This window comes from Bombus terrestris, chromosome 17 (genome assembly GCF_910591885.1).
Source record: "Bombus terrestris chromosome 17, iyBomTerr1.2, whole genome shotgun sequence".
Taxonomy (NCBI): domain Eukaryota; kingdom Metazoa; phylum Arthropoda; class Insecta; order Hymenoptera; family Apidae; genus Bombus; species Bombus terrestris.
In genome coordinates this window covers 1,298,145-1,317,217 of record NC_063285.1, presented here as the reverse complement: position 1 = coordinate 1,317,217, position 19,073 = coordinate 1,298,145, and the positions used below count along the sequence as shown (strand labels likewise).

Sequence of the window (19,073 nt, the reverse complement as noted above, 5' to 3'; positions counted from 1 at the left end):
GACACGAGCAACTGGGTCGACATTTTGCCAATAGTTTTGTTAGGCATTCGAACCGCTATCAAGGAGGACCTCAACGCAACGGCGGCCGAAATGATTTACGGCACCGGCATACGATTGCCGGCAGAATTTTTCTTACCGACGAATCAACGGGCCAATTCGGAATACGCGAGCCGACTAAAGGAACAAATGGGCAACGTCAGACCGCATCCGGTTACGCGACACGGTGAAAAGAAAATTTTCGTTTTTCGCGAGTTAGAATCTTCGCCGTACGTATTCTTGCGCCACGACGCGATCGGAGGTCCCTTACAGCCGCCTTATGACGGGCCATTTAAGATAATCCAAAGAGGCGAAAAAAATTACACGTTAAAGATAAATAATCGCGACGTGACGGTCTCCATAGACCGCTTAAAGCCCGCTTTTATCGTACCGGAGGACCTCGAACAAAGAACCGCCGAGACTCGTAACGTGTCGATTCCGATGAGGCTTCGGTACGAACAAAACACCGATCAAATGAACGCCCGCGACGAAAGCGATGTAGCCGACAACAACCGGACGAACGAAGAAAACGCTCGGAATAGACGCGTTACGTGATCAGGGCGTAGAGTCCGATTTCCCGATTGGTTTCAGGCAGGTTTCGGCTAGGCGTTAAAAGTCGCCGAATGCGGAATCAACCCCGACATTTGGTAAAAAAATTGTAACGTTGTCACTGGTAAGGGGGTACTGTAGCGGCACTCGACAGCAAACTTCCCAACGGTTTCTGTCTCGTGCCTCGCTACAGATAGAAGAGTATGAATACACAATCGAACACGTTAAAGGCAAAGAAAACCCAGTCGCAGATAGTTCATCTAGAATTCATGCGATTCAAAAAGTAGAAACCCCTGAAGGAACAGTAGTCTTAGATTTCTTACAACATTTTACGGAATGGAAAAAGAAATCCCAAAACGATTAGAAATGAAACCTAACGATCAATCTTTCTATCAATTAACTAAAACAGAATTAGAAGAGTTCGACGAGGCAATATGGTTACGGAAAATCGACAACATATTACGAAATAACAAAAAAGTAGGTATAGGAGACAACACGTTTGCAGAATTAGAAAAGAACCAGATCAAACATATGCTTCTATGTTTCAATGATACCCGATACCCTGTCATTTTTGCATGGGACCCAATCCAGGAATTAACCGAGGAAGAGATAGAAAAAATAATTCAGGAAAATCATAACGGTACGATAGGACATTTAGGAATCCAAAAGATATACCAAAGAATCAAAGAACGATGTAAGATCCAAAATTTAATAAGTAGAATCGAAGATCTCATTCAAAATTGTGACGTTTGCCAAAAAGAAAAACTAGTTAGAATACGACCTAAGGAAGAACCAGTAATTTCAGACACGCCTTTAAACCCCAACGACAAAATAGCCATGGACACTATACGACCAACGACAAAGAATAAGGAAACCAATTTATCCTATCAATTCACGACGAACTGACGAAATACTTGACGCTAGTTCCACTGAAGACACAACAAAGCGAATCCATTATTAACGCAATTAAATCATTATATTTATATAAACTCCCTAGAGTTCAAGTGTGATAGGAACTCTCTCGGTTTACGGACAGCACGACTTCTTTTCTTTCACGGACAGAGCGACTTTCTTTGTTTTACATTCATTTCCCAAACGGACGGACAGAGAGCAACATCAGAGATAATCAAGATTACAGAAGAAGGAGTAATTATTTAAAACATTGAAGATTGACGGAGAAAGATCGGCAGCTCAGGAGGTTGAAAATCGATTCTCGATTTTCAGCTAGACATTGCACAGAACTTGTTATTTATTGTTTAATGTTATTAATTGGTTCCTGTTTATTTAATTATTACTGTTATTAATTGTTGTTAATTATTAATTATTGTTTACTCCTGTATTTTATTTAAGTATTTTCACAATAAACTCCATTTTCAGATTTCAGAATCGGTCACTTGAATTACCCCGAGAGATAAACAATCTTACATTTATATATTCTCTGCTCCCAAGACAATCCTTACTGACCAAGGACAGAATTTTATTAGCGAGCTCATAACGAAATTTGACGAAGCTTTTAAGATTAAACATATCAAGACGACTAACTTTCACCCTCGATCCAACGGATCATTAGAACGTACTCACACAGTAGTTAAAGATCTAATTTATACTAGCCTACGAGATAACGATGATAAAGAATGGGATGAGATACTCAATGTTATATGTTTAGGGTATAATACAGCACTTCACGTAGGAACAGAATTTATCCCTTTTGAATTAACGTTCGGAAGAAAAGCTAATTTACCTTCCGCGATTGCAGAAACCACTACCTAACGTGTAATGATATGTCTTTTCCATGACAAAAAAAGTTGAACTAATATTTGAAGTTTACGAGACAAACACTAATACGTAGCGAGAAACGATACGCTCGAGATCAAAAAAAAAGGTCGTGCGAACTCAAACAATTTTCAAAGAAGGAGACTTTGTACTAATTCACAACGATCATAAGAAAGACAAAAGGGATACCGAATGGTTAGAACCATATCGAATACATCCAGTCAAAACATCTTATTATGAGATAATAATTGACAAGGTCGTTAAGAAAATTCACGGTAATAGGTTAGACATATTTTTCAAGACGTTCATCGTAACTACAACACTAATTTACGCTAAGCTTGGTGAAGGAATTAATTTTTTACCATTAGAATTATAGGTAGAAATTTATTGCGACATATCAGGCGACATTGTACGATGGTACGTACCGAAATCCTTGCGGCGCGACGTGTTTAATTCGCTCCACGGACTTTCCCATCCAGAGATACGTGCCACGCAAAAATTGGTGACGTCGCGTTTCATTTGACCGTCCGTAAATAAAGATTGCCGGACTTGGGCACGACAATGTATCCCGTGTCAACGATGCAATGTCACCAGGCACGTATTCTCACCTGTCGGAACGTTCGAAACTTCAGCAGGCCGGTTCAAGCACATACACATAGACATTATCGCGATGCAATATTCACAAGGATACCGACATTGTCTAACGTGTATCGACCGTTTTTCGCGTTGGTCCGAAGCCATTCCCATCGTTGATATGGAAGCGACAACCGTTGCCTCGGTTCTCCTCTCTACACGAATAGCTCGTTTCGGCGTACCTTCGAAAATAACTATCGATCAAGGACGCCGATTCAAACTGGTAAACTGCAACCGGTAAAAACTGTAATTCCGACACAAAACATTGTATGGTTATGTCGTATCGTCACGTATCGGTACTTTTGCCTAAGCCAGCCCGCACTCGAAGTCCATTGTTTATTGTGAACAACATACAAATGTAATTCTCATCTACTGGTCAATAAATGTTATATAGAAAAAAAGCACTCGTTCTCATCCGATCACGAAAGTTAAGCAGCGCCAGACACGGATAGTACTTAAATAGGTGACCGCTTGGTAACTCCGCGTGGTGAAAAACAAAACACCTTTTTGTTTTTCCAATCCTTTTTACTTCCCTTAATAATCTATTTTCAATAATCTATAATCTAAACATGAGGAAATAGAAATGTTATAGTATTACATGACTAATACCATATATAACACTCATTCTTGCATACATTTTTTCAAATATTCTTTTTTTGTACATTAAAAGCAAATAAATCACTTATTTCAGCTAACGTTCATACCGCGCATAATGGAATCATTCTCGTCTGAAGGCAATTTGAGAGATGGGGTAGAGTTTGATTCTTTTGATGTAAAAATTTGATTCCTCTGTGGGACATGCTAGCAGAGTCCTTTTTAGAGATATTTTTTATTTTGTTTGCCCACTGTTGATTTATAATGTTTGCGAATTCTTGTTTTGACACAACTTTATTTTGTGCAAAAGGTACTTTAATTATTCTGAATCTTCTTTTTGATCGTAGGAATAGTTTTATTTTAGATTGTTAATATTGGATGGTATCAAGCTTTTGTCTCGTAATTTTTTTTTTTTTTTATTATAGGTATAGGGCTCGAAAGCCGACTTTCTTACTTTATTATTAGTACGGATTCTTGAAGAGCGGTTTGTATAAGTTTTTTTATTTTGTCTATAAATGAGACGATTTGCCTCTTGGTTAGGTTGACATTGTTGTGGATACTTAGGTCGCAGTACTTTTCGAGCTGATTTTGTAATTTTTTCTAGTTTATTTTTTTGTACTCGCACCTGGGTTCGTCACTCTGTGTTTCTAGGGTTAGGAAGTCAGATGTATTTTTATTTATCTCTAATACGGGAGCGTTATGGTCGCATTCGTAGTCTATAGTTTTGAGCCTGTTATTTGCCCGTAAATTAGGGAATTGTAATTGTGTGTCTCCAAGGCATATGTTTAGGTATGAGCCTTCTTTTGGGAAAGAGTCAATCCATTCTTCGTGCGTTCTTAATGATTATTTTAGTTCAATTGTGCTTGTTGTTCATTTAGGGCTTTGAATATGCTTTTTTTGAAGTCTTCGATAAGTTTATTACGGTATGGTTTGTTACGGATATGGTTTTAATTGGATTTGGATTTTGCATTACGCGTGGTAATAAATTTGTTCGATGTGATTGGTTTTCAGAGACTTGGTTTCGGCTTATTCCTTGTCTTAGGATGGCTAAGAAATTTGACTACGGGGCGAATTTGCGGCTTATTTGAGTAACGCAAATTGTTGATTCTTTGCATTTGATGATATTCTCGCAAAGTTTTTTGCAAAGTTTGCACTCGCTTGGACCGTGCGGCTCCGTGCAGTTTGCATTTGTGACATTGCGTTATGTCATTTTTTCTGACTTTATCCAATTTACCCTAAAGTAATTTAGACGGTTCAATTTTAGTAGGTAACTAATATTGCTTTGTGGGGATACTTGGATTATGTAAATTGGAAGCAATTCATTGTTCTCTATTGATCTTTTTATTGAGAAGCACCAATATTTTGTCAATTGTACGTCAGACATCTGTAGTGCTTGTAACTCTGCGAGTATCTCTGACTCGGAGAAACTATTGTTTAGACCCTTTAGTAAGACCGTGTGGTACTTCTTTGATTTGGGTGTATATGCGTAAACGCTGTCTTAGTTGCAATTACGATTTCTTTCGCTTTGTTAAAGACTGGCATACTTCGTAGGAATAGCACATGTTTATCTGTGTGTATCCGTTTAATATGGAATGAATTTGTGTTTAGAGTCTCTTCAAAGAGTTTTACTGTCTCCTTCTGGTCTTGATTGGTAATGTATGTTGGAGGCGATTTGTCTCTATTTGTGGGGGGCAGTGGTGTCAGCGTTCTTTGTTGTAGAGGCTGGTGGCCTCCCTGGGTTGTGTCTGACTTCTCGGTAGCGTTGCCGCTGGAAATTCATTGTCCATTTCGCTGGGCTACGCCTGGGACGTTGAGGTTTTCGTTGATGATAGTATATCTCTCTCTCGATCCATTCTTTATTCTCTTTTCGGACATGTGATTTCCTGAGAGGCCGTATTCCTACTTGCTTTCTTCCGTAGGCTTCCGTTCTTTTTCCTTATTATGGTGGTTTCTTTTATTGTTCCTATTTGAGGGTGTTGCTGTATCCGAGATAGGCAGGACTCTTACGATTGCAATACGCTGAACCTATTTTTCGTTCGTATTGCCGATAATGGGGAGCCATCTGCTGAATTTATGGTTTCGTTTCATTCGCGGTCCGCGTCTCCTGTCGTGCTTTCCTTTTTGCTTACACTTTCCTGGCTACTTTGTGCCCTGTTATTCCTGTTCAACAGGTTTGGTGGGCGGTTGAGTTTCCGCGTCCTTTGGGTGCCAAAGCTTGTATTGCCAAGAAAGTTCCTGATTCACTTTTGCTATATTTTTCTTTTGGTTGTTTCTTTCCTTCTCTTATTTTCTTGATTGTTTTTATAGTGAGCATTATTTATCACTTTTCGTTATTGAGTTTTACTGTATAAATTGGCAAACTCACTAACAGGCCTTGCGCCTGGTATTTTTTTCCAGTGAGGACCGACCTGCTTGGGGGGTTCCCAGCACTCTGACGAGAAAGAATGCATTCAGCTCGGTATGAGCGTTAGTTGAAGTAATCAATTTTGGTATATAATATTACTGAATAAAAAGCTTTTACGTCGTACAATTATGTAAGAGGATAAAAGAGATATGTAAAATCATGCCCGGTTTCGTTTTCAAGAAAATGGACTGTGAAGTTAAGTAGAGGCAACTTCATAATTGACTTTCGCGAAAACAAAGCGAAAAATGTCATTTTACATTTTCGACTTCATTTTCGCCACGCGCAGGGAATCATCGCCCTTCGGTTTGTGTCACAATTTTTGGCACATGTATTTTTGCACTCTCTCAAACGACGTACGTATGTATAATACTTGCACATTCTCCAATTCCCAATTTTGAATACATATAACATTATCGGAAAGTATAAACAAAGTAATATATAAGTAAGCATGTATGCGAGAATGATACAACATATGGTGATAATCGTTTAATGCTAAAAAGATATTTTCTTCATGTATACGACCATATCTTATTAATACTTAGCCAACCGCGCCAGCACAGGCCAACCTATAAACTGCCCATCGTGCATATTTCTAAGTAAGGAGAACATCTAAACAAACTCGCAAAGGAAATAAAAAGTAAAATAAAAGATCATAATAATAACAAATTCTCAAAATTCATAGAAACACTGTATGCGCACGTGCAGTTTTCTAAGTAAGCAGGACTAATATTCACTAATACTTGAAAAACAAAAAAGTCTAAAAATTATTTAAGTCGTCAATTATATTTTACGGTAATGATTTTGTTTAACGATTTCACATATGGACGAGAACGAGTACTTTCAACGCGGTATGAGCGTTGGCTGAAGTAATCAGCTCTGTTATTTCATGTTATCACAATAGACAAAATATTTAAGAAAACATACATGTATCTATGAGGATAAATGGTATTTTTTTTAGACGTGCATACAGATACATAACATTTTTCCTGGCTTCGTTTCCCACACAATGGATTGTGAAGTTCCGTCATATAAGTACGCGTATACTTAAAAAGTAGCGAGTCAAGTGGACGGAACTTCGTAATTGATTTTCTGGAAAACCAAGTCTTGTGTTAAAAATTGTCACTTCATCATCGACTTATTTTTGTATAGGAAATCAGGCCCTTTCGACCTGCACCATCATAATACTCTAATTTTCTCGCCTACTTCAATTTTGAAATTATTTAGTTTCACTGCATTGCGTATAACTACCAACAGCAAAATATTAACATTCACGAACGGCTGTTCTGACAACGATCATAAATCGTCAAATCCACGTCATTCCATACTACCTGACAGCGGACCGTTAAGGTTTTGAATTGACCTTTGCACATGGCCCAACATTACATTTGCCACCCATTACGTAGGGCAATTAGGATCCGTCCCTTGTCCCTCAACACCGACAAACGCAGCAGCCTGTAAAAACTGCAATCATTCGACCAAGAAGAGTCTTTTTTTAGTCTCGAGTCTAGTCTTGTGTACAGTTTGGCCGTGATTTGAACTTCATTGTAATATTATACTTAATCGTTCTCGAGAATAAAAGCCTACAAAATTTAAAAAACACGGTCAAATTACGTTACTACGTAACGTCTCTTACGTTACGTCTCTATTATAGTAACGCGGAAAGATCGCCGACATAGAGACAATGTCGGCGACGAAGAGCAAATGCCAACAAGCAGAAACGGTCGGAAAACTCGAATAGGGCTTAGCGGCACTCGGCAACAAAACTTTCCAACGGCGGTCCAAACATCACCGAGGCGCAAGTGCCGACAGGCCTAATCAGCCATCGATATCCGTAAGGTTCTTCCTTATAGGACATTTTTTGTAATATTGGAAGAAGGCGTAGGTAGCAACGGTGGCGGACGCGTAACGAACGCGCGCGTAGTAGAGATATTGATGGATGACGAAAAGAAACGAATCGGATCAAGAAAATAGTTGAGTTGTAACCGAGGGGAGAGAATCGTCAGTTGGAATCGAGAGTTGTACGTAAATACCAATGGTCAAAGAAGAAATCGGCAAGTACTTAAAAAGAAAAACACAAGGAAATAACGGCAATACATCCAAACCAGCTAGCTGCTGAAGCGAGCAAAACTCTCGTAAAAAGAAGAATAAAAAGAAAACACCCCACTGACCTCGCTACAGAAATAAAATAGTCAAACTCGGATAAAGTTAGAAAAATTTAACAAATGTCCAGCTGGACAAATTGTAAAGTGCAAATTAAATATAAATATAAAAAAAAAGAATAAAAAAAGAATAAAAAAAAAAAAGGGAAATGGATTGCATGTTTGCCCATATAAGAGTAATCCAAGCGATGAAAACTTTGAATAATGCATGTTACTTAACACCCTGCTGCGGTCTTCCATTCAACTAAATTATTCGGTAAGAGTTTGAAGAAGAAAATTACCTTTGCATACAAAGATTCGTTTTCGTTTGTTTTATCTTCTAAGTAAGGACCGGGGAAATGTAGTAATATGTTACTTATATCCTTCATAATAATTTTCATTGCAAAGAACCGGTACATTCTATTATCGCAAACAAAATTTTGGCATTAGTGAAATTTTTACAAACTCTTATTTTCTCTTTGAAATGTTCCAATGTATTTATAACATTCTCTGCTATTTCTTTCGCAGCTTTCCTACGCGGGTCATATTACCATCTTATAATATAATTTTGTATCAGTGCGTTCCCTAGATTTTCTATGATCGCACGTCTTTTTCTCAAATATGTCGGTTTCAACGGTCGGACAAAATTTTGCTCTATACGTTTAAAGAATACAAAAGTTCTTAGAGAAAGAAAGGAGAGCAGTAAGAACAAAGAGACCCGAAGAGCGCGCAGCAGGGTTAAAAAGAACATGAATTTAATTTCCAAATATTTTGGATTCTCGCATCCTGATATTAACCTTCTGCTTAATCTATTTTCATTGTTAAGAAACATTTTAAACACAATACTATTTACAATACAAAGATAAAATACTTTATTTTATGTACCGCGTTGTGAAAATAAAGATAGTTTATTTTTTACTACATATTTAAAATATTTTATTCGTACTGTAAAACAACAACTACTTAAAATGGTATTTAAAAGAAATATCCAGAAAGAAAATTCAGAAATAGAAATAACTTTTTATTATATAAATATCTAACTCATCGGTTTCATCGGTTACTCTGTAAAATACTATTTCGAATCAATTTTACAGTCTCTCACACCAGTAGTGACAAGTTTTTAACCGCAATTAAAAAAATATCGTAATCAATATTGAAGTAGTCGAGTAATAATAATCTTTTAATATTTCGAAAATCATATAGAGTAAATAGAAAAATAATTATTTGCAGATAATATTGACATAATTTAACCGTTTGAGCCCCAGGGGTCTTTGAAAAACCAGGGTCGAAACGTGCCGAACGGCACGATAGCCTCTTAATCGATTGCGAAGAGAAACAAGCGGCACAATAGCGCTCGTCATATTTGTTACTCTTACGAAATACATCTATATATTTATATACGCGTACTATTAGTTTATAAATATTTCAAGTTTTGTTCAATAAAAATCATCAAGATAACAATGAAATACAAAATACCGTTAGTCGTCCGTAGAGTTCAAATGTACTGGGACTTTTCGACACAAAATCTAAACAGCCCGATCACGCTGTTTGCTACTCAATCGGTTAAAGAAACAACGATACGTCTAACGTGCGCGTGTGTCTGATAACGACGATACCGCGCTCTCTAACTTGTTCCCCGCCGAATTAATCTTGGGTAACAGCTTTAATGCGCGTAGAACAATTGACAAAGTTAAAATTGGAAAAAAGAAATATCGAAGAACAAACGATGAGAATGTTTCAAATTGTTTTCGACGATTAAAACGAAATTTACGAATACAACTGAAGCGAATGCCGCGACGCGATTTACGACTGAACGAATGCGACTGAATTATCGTACGACGATGCGAATGATTAACGATACACGCGTGTCGATGCCGCACGCATTTGAAAGACCCGCACGAGACGGTTTACTAATCGTTCGCTCGCTAAAACGATACTTACCTTCATCGATGCTTGGAGATACTGTTCGCAACTGAAGATTTCGCACAGGACTGTCCACTGATCGTTACGCCTGATAGAACGACTCTGTCCTCTCCACTAACGCTTGCAGCCATGTCCACGAATTCTTGAAGATATTGACGCACCGAGGAAACCTGTTCAGAAAAGTATCAACTGATCATTACGACTGACGAAACGATTTCACCTGCACGAGCGCTTGAAGAGCACTGAGAAATTGAAACGGTTGTTTAGTCCACGTTTAGCGATACGAAGGCACGGAAACTGACTCGATGCTACATGTTCGCGATTGAACTACTCGAACGAGACTACCAATACCGTTGTTAAACTCGAGCGTGTTAGACCCAAGTGCGAGCGTCGAGTGAGACTCCAACAAGGCTCAAAACGAAGGACCCCAAATACGCACGCTGATTGGTTTTCAAGAAAATCGTCAAACGGCATATTCGCCCGCAGGATGGCGTTTACTGCGCGAATACGCCCCAAGTGGGGCGATCCTTCGCTGGAAGAGCGTGAACGATACCTGGATGAATGCCATGCTTAGATATTATTGGCCGAGGGGTAAGGGGCGCTCGACCGTTCGGACCGTTAAAATCCGTCAATTATCCTTACAAAAAACTCATAGCATAGGAAATTAGAAATACTGCTACGAATGTTGAAGGGAATCGTTTTAGCTGTTGGAGTACCCTTCTAAAATAGCGCCTTGACTGTGAAAGCGAGCTACAACGACCTACAACGAGCTACAACGAGCTACAACGAAGCAAAAGCTACGTACTATCCAAAATAAACAATCTAAAATACAACTATTCTTACGACAAAAAGAGAAGATTGGCAAACAAAATAAAAAAAAATATGTCTAAAATGTTCCTGCAGACAAATCAAATTTTTAGGTAAAAAGAATCTAACTCTATCCCTTCTTTCAAACTGCCTCCAGAGAAAGCTCCCCTCCACCAAGATGCAGGTATAGCGATAGAGAAAATCAATAAAAGCATGGAGTCTAGTTATTTCATAACAAGTAAAACGACGGAAAAACTATACGATATCGGTCATTATCACTAGTGCTACGAGTACCTAATCTTGTTAATAAGCCTGTGCTAATAATCTCTTCATTGTATCACAGCAAAGGCTAATTCTAATGAGAATTCATTAAACGCCCCTCTCCATAATCCTCACTTCAACCCGACATATATATATATATATATAAATGTATAATATATTTTATGAATACAGAAATAATTATATATTTATGTTTTCCAATATATTTTCTAAAATAATTATATATTTAAAGATTATTAAATAATAACGTTTTACATAAACAATAATATTTATATAAATAATTATATAATATATTTTTTTTGTTTAAATTTTAAAATATATATAAATTTTTATATAATATAAATATTTATATTAAAAGTATATTTTATTTATATTTATAATTAATAATTATATGTTAATATATACTTATATATAAGATAATCTATTTTTTAAAAAAAATAATGCATTTTTTATAAAAACATCATTTTTTTATATATATATTTTTAAATATTAAATTTCTTAAAAATATATTATTTATAAAAATAATATTTATAAAAAATATATTTTTTATAAAAATATTTTTTTAAAAGAATATTAAATATTTTTATAAAATATCATATTATTATTACTATTGTTTAATACAATATATATATATATATATATATATATATTCAAGCAAATTTTTAAATATTTAAATTTTATTAAATTTCCACTTTTTTTCTTAAAAAAAAAAAAAAAAAAAATCATAATAATTTATTAATAATTTACATTTTATTAATTTTAGTTATTAATTTTTAAATATTATATATTTATTTTAATTAAATTTTAATATTTTAATTAAATTATATTAAATATTTTTAACTTAAATAAAGAATAATATTATTTATATAAATATAATAAATTAAATTAAAATCAATATATTTATACTCTATAACGAATTTATAAATTTTTTACTTAAAATTTAATCAAAATTAATATAATTCTTTAAACAAATTATAAACACTAACAACATATTTAAAAAATTTTTTTATTTTTAATAAATATTTACATTAATAAATTTATATACTTTTAATAATTCTTGAAATTTTAGTATTAAATAAAAAAATAATTAATATATTTTTAATAAATTATAAAAATAATATTTTTTAAATTTTTAAATTATTAAAATTATTTAAATTAACATTTATATAATAAGCTAAGTTCAAGCTAATAGGCTCATGCCCTATCGATGAATTTTTAAAATTTTTATATAAAACCACATTTCTCACAAATGAACCAAAATAAATAAATAAATATTTTTTAAATAACTATAACCTAAATAATTATATTTTTAAAAATTTATAGTTTTAAAAATTTTATTATCAACATTTAAATAATAAATTAAATATAAATTAATAGATTTATATTCTATTAATAAATTTTTTAAATTTTTATATAAAAATATATTAATTATTTAAAATATTAATATTAAAAATAAATTTCATTAAAAAAAAAATATTATAACTAAAATATTTTTATTTAAAAAATTAAATAAATTTAAAATCAATTTATAATTTAAATATTTAAATACGTATATATATATATATATATAAATATAATAGGATAAATTTAAGCTTATAGATTCATACCCCGTCGATAAATTTAAAAAATTTTTATATAATTTATTTTATAAAATTTAATTAATATTATAAATTTATTTATATTAATTAAATTTAAAATTATATTTATTAATCTTTCAATTTTATCAAAATTTAAATTAACAAATTTAAAATTATCCTCCCCCCCAACCCAATTTTACAAAAATTAAACTTATTATTTTAAAATTTTATTTAATAATATAATTTAAATTAAAATTTATTTTATTAATTGAAATTTAAATTAATAAATTAAATTGATTAAATTTTATTAATAAACTAAAATAATATTCTTATTAAAATTTAAATTGAACTGTATTTTTCTTTAACAATCAATATAATTTAAAATATATTTATTAATTAAATTTCAATTTAAATTTATTCTTTCCAAAATTTAAATTATAAACTTATGTAATATTTCTATTAAAATTTAAACTAATAAAATAAATTTGATTTATTTCTAATAATTAATATAATTTCAAATCTATTTATTAATTAAATTTATATTTAACAATTAATATAATTTAAAATCTATTTATTAATTAAATCTAATCAATTTAAATTTATTCCTCCCAAAATTTTAATTCATAAACTCAAATAATATTCACATTTAAATTTAAATTAATAAACTAAATTTCTCTTTAACAATCAATATAATTTAAAATCTATTTATTAATTAAATTTTAATTTAAATCTATTCTCCTTAAAATTTTTGGTTCATAGACTCATAATAATATTTCTATTTAAATTTAAATTAATAAACCAGATTTTTAAATTAATAAACCAGATTTCTCTTTAACAATCAATATAATTTAAAATCTATTTATTAATTAAATATAAATATAAATATTTGGCTGGTAGTGCAACTGGTTTAATGGAGTAACGTTAGTCCTGAAGAATCACGGTGACGTATATTATGTACGTTAAGTAATAAAGAACAATGCTTTTATATAAATATTAGAATATATTAAAATACCAGAATTATAGAATATTAGAATATATGAGAATACCAGAGTTATAAAATATTAGAATACGTTAGAATATTAGAATACAATAAAATATCAGAAATGTAGAATATTAGAATATAGGTTAGACTATACGTTATAATAAAGGCAATTTTTGAGCTTTAGAAAAAAATTCATACATAATTTATCATGTTTAAATGTTACATTTAGTCCCATTTAGAAAGATAAGAGTCGCCTGAAGATTCTAGAGATATTTTTACATAAATAAGAGTAGTATTTTTACTTCTAATAACAAATAGGTTGAAGAATAATTGCGTATAAATATTTAAAGAAATATAACTCGTAAACACGAATATGTGTATACATTTAGTAACAAAATTAAATATCGCTAATTGTATACGTATAATAGAATAATTACATAAAATCTAGTCAATATCAACATTAGATACATATAAATATTCTTTTTTTATATTAGATTATTCATATAAAAGTTTATATAACCTAACCCCAATCTGGAAAACAATCATGGATTTCAACGACTACTGACAATTGAATATGAACAGAATTATATGCATTCATCATTATTATGTTTGAAACTTATAACCAATTGGGATATGACAGCAAAAAATCATATAACAGAGGTCTTAGGAAAATATGTACTGTTCTTCTTATCTTCATAGAATGTTTGCGTAAAAAATTTCAAGTAAAATTTTGTTACAAAACTGCATGTTACTCTTTGTGTTTTTTAGGCTTTGTAACACATGAACACAACTTTTAAATTCATACAATTGACAATTATTAAGTTTAAGATTGTGTCACTTAAATTTAAAAAATATTAAATAGGATAAATGTTTTAAAATTTATGTAGATATTGTAGCTGCTGTAAGTATTATACAAGGTATTCCTCCAACTCTGTTCACTTCATTTTTATTGTTTCAAATAATAAGAGAAGAATAAGAATTATTTACAAAAAATTAGGAAGAAGACATACTTTGTTGTAATAGTTTCTTTGTAGGCGAAAAGGTAAAACGCTCTGTAGAATTTCTGTTGTCAAGGCATATAACTTTTATGTCTGACTTCAATAGAATAGGGATTATATTGAAAATAATTCCTCATACATTTGAGTTTGTCGAATTTATTACTTGCATTGTGAAATATTTCTATTATATTTTGCAGTGTTACTGATATACTACCCAACAAAACATCCAAAAATAACAATTGTAAGGTTCGAGCAGGCCAAAAAATTGTGTTTCTGGTATGAAAAATATGTGTGGTTTAGACTTTCACAATGTCTCAATATCAATATTCTTGTAAGAATAACGCCAACAATCTAACACTGCTGTTTCTAATAGTCACTATTTACTGTTTGTTTGTATCTAAAATATTAAACGTGTACTTATCTAAGCAAAGGTTGTACTAAATTACAAGCCTCATTACGATAAACAATATATGCACACATACACATCTAAAAAACACTAATAAAATTAATCTTTTTGTAAAGAAAGATAGAAGGAATCTTAGTAACACTGAATTTTACAATTAATCTAATGAAGTACTTTTATGTTCATTATTCAACATTTTATGAAATTGGAATATAAGACATTTCACTAAAAAATGAAACTGACATGAAGGTCTTAAAAGATCTTGAAAGGACTCTGAAGATCTTTTGTATATGATATCACCATATATATATATAAAAGAAAATACATTGTCATCATATTAGATCTGTTTTAGAATCTAAATATATTTTATAACTTACTGTTTTCTGTTATTTAAAGTAATAAGAGATATTTCAGATAGACAAAGTTGGTATACATCTTTTATAATATCCTTTTGTAAGTTAGATTTAGGATACTCAGTAATTTGTTAAAGTATTTGAAGACGACCTCTAAATCTTTATTATACATGAAAATTGTAAAATAATATCATTCTTAATAGTTCGCTTAATAATGTTAAAACAGTCTGATAGAAATCATTTGTCGCTATGTCTATTTAATGAGGCTTATCATTTTGTTAGGCCATAAATCTCTTAAATATACTATAAATATTTACACATATTAATAAGTCTGTAAGTAGTAACCAGTCATACGAGGTTCTAAACAGGGTTTCTTCTAAGTTACATGTACCATTTTATAATCATATAGGAGATATACATTATATTGTATACCTAAACAAATATTTTTTGAGCCGTTTGCTTAAATAAGAGAGAATTTATTTTAGTATAACCAAAGAAAAAAAATCTAAATGTTTTCAAAATGTATATGATTGACTGTTTTCATAATCATTATTACTAATATTTATTACTAGTAATAGTAGTTAGCAATACTAATATTACCAACTACTATTACTAATACTTTGTGGTCGTGTGCTTTTTACATTAACAGCAGCGACACGGTAAAGTCCTAAGTTTCTATGTTATTCATTTCTGGTGGTTTTAGACAAGTCCACAGTAACTTTGTAAATAGGTAGATGTAAAATGACAAATGATAATATTAATTAAAATCGTTTTACATATTGTTTTTGGAATATACAGTAAAAAATTCATCTAATTGGAAATTTGCTGTACATATATATATATATAGATACATATCTTTTCTTTCTTTTTTTTTCTTTTTTTCTTTTTTTTTTCTTTTTTTCTTTTTTTTTTTTTTTTATTTAATTTGTACTTTACAATTTGTCCAGCTGGATATTTGGTAAATTTTTCTAACCTAACATACATACATATGTATGCAATATCTGTATAGATGTATATTTCAATATTATAATATGAATGATTTCTTATTTGTATAAAATTAAATTATAACTTCCAATGTTCATAAAAGGTGACCTTCACGGATATTTAAATTGTTGTCTGTTTTAGAACTTTAAGCGCTACATATATACATAGAACACGAACGTGAAAACCACTAACTTTCAAATAACCTTTTTATGAGATATGGACGTCACAGCAGAAAGGAAGTTTCCTCTCTGGTCATAGATTAGAAGATTAAAAATATGTCATACTATCACAATTATATAATAGAGGTTTATGTAATGGATGGAGTGTTTAAAGTGTTCAATTTGTTAATAGTAATTTTGATGGAAGTGCAGAAATGCTACCTACCTTTCCATTTCGATGATTCTTAGACATGTCCTAAAACTCAAAATTTCTAACAACTGTGAGACTGCAATAAATGTCTATTATAACCATAGATATACAAAGAGTTAGAGTACGCGAGTCATATAGTCTTAAATTATCGTGTAAGTGGATGCGATATAGGAGTAGAAAGAACGCTGCATAAAAGTGTCTTCTGTCCTTGTCTAATCAGGCATGACACTGACAATGTTTGTGTTGGCTATACACTTATATGTTTGCTATACGAACGAGCATGCGTTATTAGACAAGGACACAAGAGGCCTTTATGCAGCGTTCTCTTTCGCTTTCGCTTTCGCTTTCTCAGCTCGCCCTCGCACTCTATCCTTATATCTCTATGATTATAATTTACAGCTAAATTAAAAGTGAATATGATCTATGTTTCCGATTTGGTTTAGATTTTTCAATGCCGTTGCCAGAGGGTTGAGTTGCATGAAATAATAACGAATCAATTATTAGAATAGTAGGCGAATGATTAATTAGATAACATTATTCTATGAAAATAATATTTTTTATTATTTCACGTAGTGATTCGAGAAGCTAACTCAAACTCAATACATAGATAATATTCATTTTTGATTGAATTACGACAGATATTTCTTACAGCCTCGAGTATGTTGGTTGTGCACGGTGTTTTAAGTTCGCTTGATCCCCGTTGATAACAATGGTTAAGATTACTCTATTTACATATTACAGTATAATAAGTATACTGCAGCAACCTGCATTTGGTATGGCAATGCTCGAGTGCCATGCTATAAAACTTCAACTCGTTTATATTTATATTATTTAAAATCTCGTCAACTTTATATTTATTTGTATTAAATTGCAATACATTATAACAGAAAGTCCTTATAACAGTACATTATAACAGAAAGCTTGTATCTGTACTGATACAAATTACAGTAAATGTATTAATAGCGTGCGCGTTAATGGAATTATGCGGGATGTTCGGTCACAGGTGTAAAAATATTTAAGGGGTGATTCCTGAAACTAAAATAAAGTCAAAATCAAGGATAAAAAAAATTGCGTTTCGGGCTCTGTTTTTTTAGTTATTCGCAACTAAATATTAGTTTCTTTCTGAATGGACTCTCCACTACTATCTTGTTACATAACATGTTTAGATTTTAGAAATTTGGTAGGAGGGTAAAACAGTTTTGGAAGGGCAGGATCATTTCAACAGTCAAACATAAAGAACAAACATAAAGTTTAATTTAGTAGAGGTTTAGGTTATTCTACTGTAGATATTTTTGAGCCTTTCCGTTTTTAGTTTTTTAAACGTTTTGATTTCTTTTACTTTTAAATATTATTTGTCATTCATTTACGATTTTTCTTACAAAGCGTCGCGCAAGATGGTTTACGTCGTCAAATGTCATAATATTCTTTTCTACGATTTGTGCTAGGCAAGCCTATGTGTCGTTCAATTTGAGGATCCCTGTGCGTCTCGCTGTTTAGGCTGACCTACTTTTGTTCAGTTAAGGAGGTTTGCTCGGACACAGAGACATTTCGGCTAAGTTTTAATTGACAATAACTAAAAAACAAAGCTGAAAACGCAATCTTTTTATTCTTGATTTGCATCTTATTTTAGCTTGAAGAATCGCCTCTTAAATTTTTCTACAGCTGTAGAGTATCGCCCTGTATATGTGTATATATATATATATATACACATACAACCCTGAGAAACAAATAGCGTGGAAGAAATCTGAACACATTTACCATTTATAGAAGACTAAAAAGAAAACACCCCATTGACCTCGCTAAAGAAACAAAATAGTCAAACTCGAAGATGGTATCCCGCTGGGGGTAGCCATCCACATATTATTTAGCAATTAAGTTAGAAAAATTTACCAAATTTCCAGCCGGACAAATGGTAAAGTACAAATTAAATAATAATAATAATAATAATAATAAAACTTACCATTGGGGAGCTGAAAGTACTTGTTTAGTTTAGAAATTTAGCTGTGTCTGGCAATAAAAACGAACTGATCGCACGCTCGATGGCCGCTGACCATTGATATTGAGCCGATCGGAGGATGCTCGATCTTCGATTTCATCAGCGATTAGCACGAGCTGTAATTGGAAAATAATATCATTTAGGATTCAATAAAATCGTCGAAAGTATTAGTAGAGTACATTTGTTGACAGAAAGTAAGACAGAAATATTTTGGCAATTGTTTGAAATGCTCAAAGTTTTCGCCGACTAGTGGTAAAATCGAAGGATATTTGCGT

The 19,073-nt window shown here is 31.9% G+C and overlaps 2 protein-coding genes across 5 annotated transcripts in view; one reads left to right on the top strand and one right to left on the bottom strand.

Moving 5' to 3' along the window:
- The window catches only part of LOC125386755 (GDP-D-glucose phosphorylase 1-like), a 198,386-nt gene that overhangs the window by 17,919 nt on the left and 161,394 nt on the right, over window positions 1-19,073 (bottom strand). The gene's annotated exons all lie outside the window — the stretch shown is intronic.
- LOC125386758 overlaps window positions 13,627-19,073 on the top strand; it is a 44,350-nt gene continuing 38,903 nt past the window's right edge. The window contains exon 1 of the mRNA XM_048413887.1: window positions 13,627-13,667. The gene's annotated coding sequence lies outside the window, so the exon portion shown is untranslated. The remainder of the gene's footprint in view (window positions 13,668-19,073) is intronic.